General features: G+C 34.2%; 1 protein-coding gene across 3 annotated transcripts in view; it reads right to left on the reverse strand.

Moving 5' to 3' along the window:
• Positions 1–4,236, reverse strand: part of LOC106061659 (uncharacterized) — a 142,181-nt gene extending 137,945 nt beyond the window's left edge. For 2 of the 3 annotated variants that reach the window (XM_013219846.2, XM_013219847.2), the window contains exon 1: positions 3,872–4,232. The gene's annotated coding sequence lies outside the window, so the exon portion shown is untranslated. Of the gene's footprint in view, positions 1–3,871 lie in introns of all 3 variants that reach the window. The other variant, XM_056025756.1, reaches the window with a different exon arrangement.
• Positions 4,237–7,955: the final 3,719 nt, after the last annotated feature.

Genomic DNA, 7,955 nt, shown 5'->3' on the forward strand with positions numbered 1-7,955 from the left:
AATGTGCCCCTGACTTAAGTTGGGGAAAGTAAAGGCGTTTGATCGTTGAGCTGGCCACATGACACCCTGCTCCTTAACCGTTGGCCAAAGAAACTAATGACCTTAACAACATCTGTCCTATAGGTCGCAAGAACTGATAGGAAACATTTTACTACTTTTGATGCCCCTTATTTTAAATTAAAAACTAATTTTTTAAAATGTAATTTTAAACCAAAAACCGAAAGATAAAAGATTTTATATTCTGCTATAAAAAAAAAAGCATAACTATCAAATTTCAAAGATCAGTTATAAATTACTGCACAGATATCTGAGGTATAGCAACTTGACTACAATCTTTGAACCATCCACCAGTTAACTACTAGTTAAGCCCAAGTTTTAATATATTCATACAAAAAAAGATTTATATTTTAAACAAGCTTAGCCGGAGCAATATACCTATGTTAAAAAGAAAACAATGCGATAAAAAAAAATAAAAAAACTTATTTAAAAAAAAAAAAATGAAAATAAATTTTAAAAATTAAAGATTAAAGATTCGGAACAATTGTGGCATTGATTCGCACACATTAAATTAAACTCAAGAGTTCACGCGGTTTAGAATATTGATCTTTAATGCAAGAGTTAACTTTCATTAACATCATTGATTGAACTTTCAAAAAGTTAATTCACAGTGATCACAAAAAAAAAAAAGGATTACAAAGCAATGATAACAAAGCAATGATCATCAAAATAATGATGACCAAAAAAAATTATCACCGAAAAATGATCACAAAGCACTGATCACAAAGCACTGATCACAAAGTAATGATCACAAAGCACTGATCACAAAGTAATGATCACAAAGCACTGATCACAAAGCACTGATCACAAAGTAATGATCACAAAGTAATGATGACCAAAAAATGATGACCAGAAAATAATCACCAAAAAATAATCACCGAAAAATGATCACCAAAAAATAATCACCAAAAAATGATCACATAGTAATAAAATAACGATGAAACGTTTAATCTGGTATTAATCTAATCAAGGAATATTAAAATCAAATTATGACCTAATTATTAATCTACTATATAAAATTCTTGGCCCTGGTGACTCACTGATTTATAACCACTAATTCCCCTACTTGTTGTCGACTATAAAATGCGAACATTGAACGTGTTATTACTCTCTGAGTAGGTCTACATGGAACAACTAAGCCATTTTTACTATCAAAACCGCATCAATTAAATATACCAATACAGATTTTTTAATTAATAATTTCAACCCAATATGTTTTTTATAGCCGACATTCAATAATAAGTACAAAATTTTATTTCCTTCCGCTTAAGCACTTATTAACAATATTGTGTCGCGTAAGTTTCTTTTAATTCAGTTTTCTTTTAATTCAGATTTCTTTTAATTCAGTTTTTTTTTAATTCAGTTTTCTTTTAATTCAGTTTTCTTTTAATTCAGTTTTCTTTCATTTCAGTTTTCTTTTATTTCAGTTTTCTTTTATGTCAGTTTTCTTTTATTTCAGTTTATTTCTACACATATCTAAATCTTGAATCTAATTGTCCTCTCGATCGAGATAATTGTCCGAATGACTGTGAGGGGCATCATAAGATCAATGTGATTATCAAATGTTTATACAAAGAACATGAAACATTTGCATGTCTGTGTAGACAAATGACTCCAGTTTGAAATGTAAAGACTGTACTTAATGATTATGTGTAGCACAATTTTAAAACGACTAAATCTAGATCTACAAGTAGACCTCTATTCTAAAAAAAAATCCTAGAAATTCTCACAGTGAATATAAGGGTTAAAGGTCAGCGTGTGGGTATTGTTTTTTTTTTTAAGTATATTATAATATTGATCTTTTATGCAAGAGTTAACTTTCAATGATAGTAAACTTCCAAAAGATTAATTCACAATGATCACAAATCAATGATAACAAATCAATGATCACAAAGCTACGATCACAAAGCTATGATCACAAAGCTATGATCACAAATCAATGATGACAAATCAATGATGACAAATCAAAGATCAAGAAGAAGAAGAAAGTAAAAAAGGTCCAATCCATTCCATCGAGAACATTCTTCCAATCTTCTAAGCTGGTCATGTAGTAGAAGCTTTGCACCGTTGACAGTCGTCACAATGGTCTGAACCTTCACCAGCTTCCATCTCCTGTCGTCCTGCATTTTGACTAGGACTTTTGACTAGGACTTTTGACTAGGACTTTTGACTAGGACTTTTGACTAGGACTTTTGACTAGTATGCAAATCAACATTTTTATAAAGGTATCAAATATTTTGGCGAAAGTGGATCGGGGCGCACTCTTTGTTTTATTGACTTATTGTTAAGTGTCTATCCTTAAGTGAGCTCTTCTAAGCAGAGTTTTAAAACATTCAAAATGAAATGAGATTAAAGACCTATTAACATATATAACAGGAACTACAAATTACAAGTAGAACACAAACTTAAATAGCAAAAATCCAAAAATGGAACTTAAACCGAAAGTAGATCTTAGCTTAAAATAGAAATTAAACAAACCCAAACTAGACCTTTGACAGCATAAATCAAAACTAGAACTTTGACACCATAAACGCAAACTTAAAAGTTTTCAGTATAAACGAAAACTAGAATTTGATTAGATTTACACCATTGGTAAAACCACTAAACTTATAGAGACACTTCAGGACAGAAAATAAACAGTAAAGTAGCTAAAATACATAAAACATTGAACCATAGTTTACAAATAAGAAAAAAAAAATCCTAATGAAATACTCAGAAAGACACAAAGATAGAGGCACAATTCTTATTTCATACGCTATAACAAATTCGTACAAGTGCTCTTTCTTCCCTAGTGCCATTAGAGAATGGAATAGGTTGCCTAAATCAGCCAGGAAAACCAACAACTTAGCAGAGTTTAAGTCATTGAATGAAATGCATGACTATATTGACACAAGCTATGCGTACGACATAATTATCTTCTTTTTTTTTTTTAAGTAACGTCTTTATTCCCCCCTCTGAAATATATATAGGATAAGATAAGATAAGAACTAAAAGTATTATAAGCAAGTCGTACAATTATAAATATAGCATAAACTATATTAAAGATCATATAAGCCAAACATTGCCACTAGATTCAAATGATCCATCACTGGCGACAATAAAGCTATTTTTAAATAGCATGGGGTAAACAAATAATCAGAATCTTTCCATGCATTAGGCAACATGTAACACACGGATTGGTGATTCTATAGTATCGTTTGATCAAATGTGATGGTATTTTAATAGACTTAAAACTATTTTAATTTATACATTTTAATTAGGCATTTATATCACCTGCTCTCTATGTCGCAAAGTCTAGGATAGCTACTCAACTTACAATATATACTTTCAGTAATTAGTACCCAAGGCAGCACTTTACAATAATATAGTTTATTTTAAAATTTATATCGAGGACTGCAAATATTGACCTTCAATAGGCAGACAATAAAAAAAAATGGATATTGATTATTCAAAATATGCCTAGACTTCATTGGTCTAGTTCCTTTTGTTTGTAATTCTTAACTTCTGACGTTTCGTCATATAGAAATGGTTTTAAATGACGAAATCATTGTTGCATCGATGTTTTAATAAACAAAGATAAATAAGTAATAAACGCGCCACACCACCTTTCTGTTGGAGACAAACCCACGCCAACGCATTTCTATATTATTCATAACGATGTTTGGATATTCTGCAAGACACCTCGGTTCTCCATTCATGCCACCTGCCCCAATCAAGCACACATCGTAGGTTTAATTTGATAAATATAAATCATTAATAAATTTTAAAAAAATAAATTAAAATAGCTTAGTTTAAAGAAAAAGTTGATCTTCACCTGAGCAGAGAGGCTTCTTAGTTCCTAATGAAGTCTACTTCCTACTAGAAGCTAGAAAAGCGCATGTCGCGGAAAGGAAGAACATTAGGGGAAGGGGAGGTCAAGCACATGTAGACTTTGCATCTGGCTTTGTACGCTACTGTACTATGCAATCTATCAGTTACTGATATACAGACACAATCTCTGAATGCCAAGAGTCACGTGACAACAATTTCCACAAGACTGCCAACATAGTTAGCTAATTAAAAGCAATAATCTGTAACACTTGCGAAATTTGCGAAACTGTAGACATGTGGACTTTGGTAAACTCTGGTAATCTAATCCACAATACCTATTCGCAATTTAACTTTTTCATAATTTCTTTTCGTATTAATTGCTTACGTATGTTAACCGAGCGATTCCCCGTGCCTCCCCCCCCCCCCCACCTCCAAACAAACTTTTTTTCCACCAACCCTCAACCATCAACCGACAAGTTGAACATTTTTTTTTTGGTAAACTAAAGAATTAAAATTAAATGTGCTTAAATTGCGACATTTTGTTTTCAAGGTTGCCCACAGGAATAGGCAAACTTAGAAACTGTAAGTGCTTATTCAAAATTATTGAAATATTTACATATGTGGCTAAACTTTTGGACTGCATGGTAAAGTTACAATAATACATAAAACACTAAAATAAAAAAAAAGAATAATAACCTAAAGAAATACTTACAAGAAGACAAAGATAAAGAAAACATCTTTTATTTCATAAACCAGAACAAAATCATGTAAGTCCTTTTTTTTCCTAGTGCTTTAAGCCTAGTCAGGAAAGCCAATGACTTTAATTAAATTACACGATTAAGTCAGCACATGGATATTATCCCCTTTTGATGGAATGCCTGTAGGCCTACTTTATAGAACAAATTAAAAACGACAGTTAGTCTGTTAAAGATGTATAATTTGTCTAATCGGGGTTAAATGGGGGAGACACCTAATCACAAAAAAAAAAATTAATATGAATCAATTATTGTACTTATCAATACGAGGTTTAGCTATCAGGTTGGTACCAGAACTAAACTTTTTGATCGTCGTTTTCATATGTAAATTTTATTGACCTAAGAAAGATAACTAAATCTCGGACTCCGCAAAACATTAAAATGCAAAGTAGATATGATAATACACCGAATGACGACTCACCTAAATGTGACTCACTCTGTTGCATTTCTTCCAATCCTTGTTCATTTGTATTTTCTATTTAATTATTATTTTCATCATACATTACGTTTTCCAATTATAATTTAAAATATTTTGGCATTCATTGTTTTGCCGATAGTGTCGCCATGTTATGTGGACGCTTCGCAACATCTGTCCATCATTTTTTTTTTTTGTTTTTTCAAGAAATAAAATTAGGCAGCGCTTTGATAGTCACCAATGGACGAGCATGAACTGGGCAGGGCTTGGGGCGGTCGCTCTAGATGTCACATCTTCCTTTCTTAAGTACATGAAATACCTGCACCGAAAAAAAAAAAAAAAAGAAGAAAGAAACAAGATAGTGTAATGTAGGCGGTCTTATGATTAAGTGTAAATAGTGAAATTTGGGGGGGGCGGGGGGGAAGGTGGGGGAATTTGTTATGAGCTTGAAGCGCTACAGGACGAGATGAATGGATTTTCCTCAATTTATTTACTCACAGGTCTTTTAATGTGAGGGATTTCCCCACTTGCTATAAACGTTAAGCAATGTTATATCTCCATTTATTTCTCCACTCTCTTTCTCTCGTAATCCCTCTCTATATAGCCCCTCCCCTCTTTATGTACGTTATGGTATGTTTCAGCATTACCTCCCTTCCATTTTTTAAATGGATTTCTCGGATACTTCTAGCTGGTGTCAGTGCTGGCTGATCCATCACTGGGACACGACATCTCACGAGGACAACCACTCGCGCAACAAGTGATCCATGAAGCAGCTCTCTCTCTCTCTCTCTCTCTCTCTCCCTCTCGGTCCACCAAGGGGTGTGTGACATGGCAGGAAGTTATCATTAATAAGGTGAATGGTTGAAGGCAGAACATGTGCTTTTACACGAACGCACGATTTATCCTCATCAACAAAGTCTTCCAAAGATACATAGTAATGTTTTCCTATTCAAGCTAATCCAGCTGTGACCTACATAATTTGCCACAAACTACGCAGGCAAGTGAATGCTCCACCCCACGTTCTCAAAAAAAAACGCGACTTTTCTTTAAAATCCTTATAAGCGATGCGTTTAATTGCGCAAAGATTGCGCAAAGATTTGGCCTTTAAAAGATTTGCTATAGCTAAATATATTATAGTTTAGCATTTTTTTTATCCACGTAGTGCGTTTTCATTTAATAGATCCTTGCATTTAGACTAACTACGCATTTAGACTAACTACATATATATATATATATATATATATATCATGGGCCTAGCCAGGGGGGGTTCTTGGGGTTCAAACCCCCCCCCCGAAATTAAATCGCCCCCCCCGCAGGGGGGGGGGGACGGAATTAAGTGACTGATTTTTGCTTTCATTTTGTTTATTTTAGGTGAGATTTTAATGCTAAATCATCGCTTACCACAGCACAGCCGAGGCAGTTTTGAGTTAAAAACCCTCTACCAGGGGGTTTTGAGTTTAAATCCCCCTACCAGGGGGTTTTGAGATTAAAAAAAACCCTATCGGGGGTTTTGAGATACGAATCCCTCTACCAGGGGGCTTTGTGTTTAAAAACCCCTATAGGGGGTTTTGAATTTTAAACCCCCTACCAGAGGTTTTTGCAGTTAAATCCCCCTCTTCTATAAAACAACAAAAAAAATGCAAACAACAATCCCCAAATTCCAACAGCACAGTTGAGGAAGATTTTGATTTTAAAACCCCCTCCAAAATTTACGATAAACCCCATCTTCAATATATAAAAAAAGCAAATTACACACTACACACTCAAAATTCTATGAGCGTAGCCAAAGGGGTTTTGAGTTTAAAATTCCCCTACAGAGCGTTTAGAGTTGAAAACCTCTCTCTTCAATATTATTTTAAAGCAAACTACAGTCACAAAATTCTATCATCGTAGCTAAATGGGGTTTTGAATAAAAACTAAACAAAAAAACTCCAGAGATTTCTTAGTTTAAAACCCCTCAACAGATTATTTGACGAAAAAACTTTCCTTTTCGATATAAAATCTAAAGCGAAATTCAGGCATGTAATTCCAATAGCGTAGTCAAGAAATTGAAAATCATTAAATGTATCTCAACAAAGATGGCTAAGACAGATTTTATGAGTCAGTCATAGAGATCGGGTCTAAATCAAAGAAATCATATGCCGAACTGGGAGTCGAATCCTTAGTAAGGTTGTGACAGAGCGTCGCATGAGGTTTTGCGGGACATGTTCTCACACAAAATGAATTACGCAAAATAAGAGTTGCGGAAACAGCTTGCCGGAAAATGCGCCGAACGGCGCGCGAGGGTCTACATTAGCACATTAGGTTTTTGAAATAAAACTTTTTAATAGCAAGATAATGCACTGTAGATACCTCAGAATATGCTTTTTGTTGGCTTTCAATACCAGAAATAGTGCTCGGCGGCGGGGCTTCGCCCCGCGATTAGGGAGCGCTGCGAACTCCCCCAGACCCCCTTGCTAGCAAGGGCGGGGAGTCTACAATAAACAATAAACGTCTTCCGAAAGGGTCAGAATGTAATAAAGATTAATTATGTACACACACACATATATATATTTTCGTGGGGGGGGGGGGGGGGGGGGGAAACCCTCCCCGAAAAAAAATCCTGGCTACGCCCATGATATATATATATATATATATATATATATATATATATATATATATATATATATATATATATATATATATTATAATATATATAGAGAGAGAGAGACTGTGTGATGAGCACTCTGCTGTTTGGTAGTAAAACATAGTCAACTTACTTGTGGCAGGAAAAAAAAAGCTAATATCTTTCACCTCCGAAGCTTAAGACAAATTTTTAAGGCTGCAGGATAAAATAACCAATAGGCGCTGCGAAGAGTAGGGTGCCAGGACACCCACGTTGTTATCTATGTAGTAGACGCCTTAGCTGGCTTGGTCAT

This window comes from Biomphalaria glabrata, chromosome 4 (assembly GCF_947242115.1).
Source record: "Biomphalaria glabrata chromosome 4, xgBioGlab47.1, whole genome shotgun sequence".
In the NCBI taxonomy this organism is placed as follows: domain Eukaryota; kingdom Metazoa; phylum Mollusca; class Gastropoda; family Planorbidae; genus Biomphalaria; species Biomphalaria glabrata.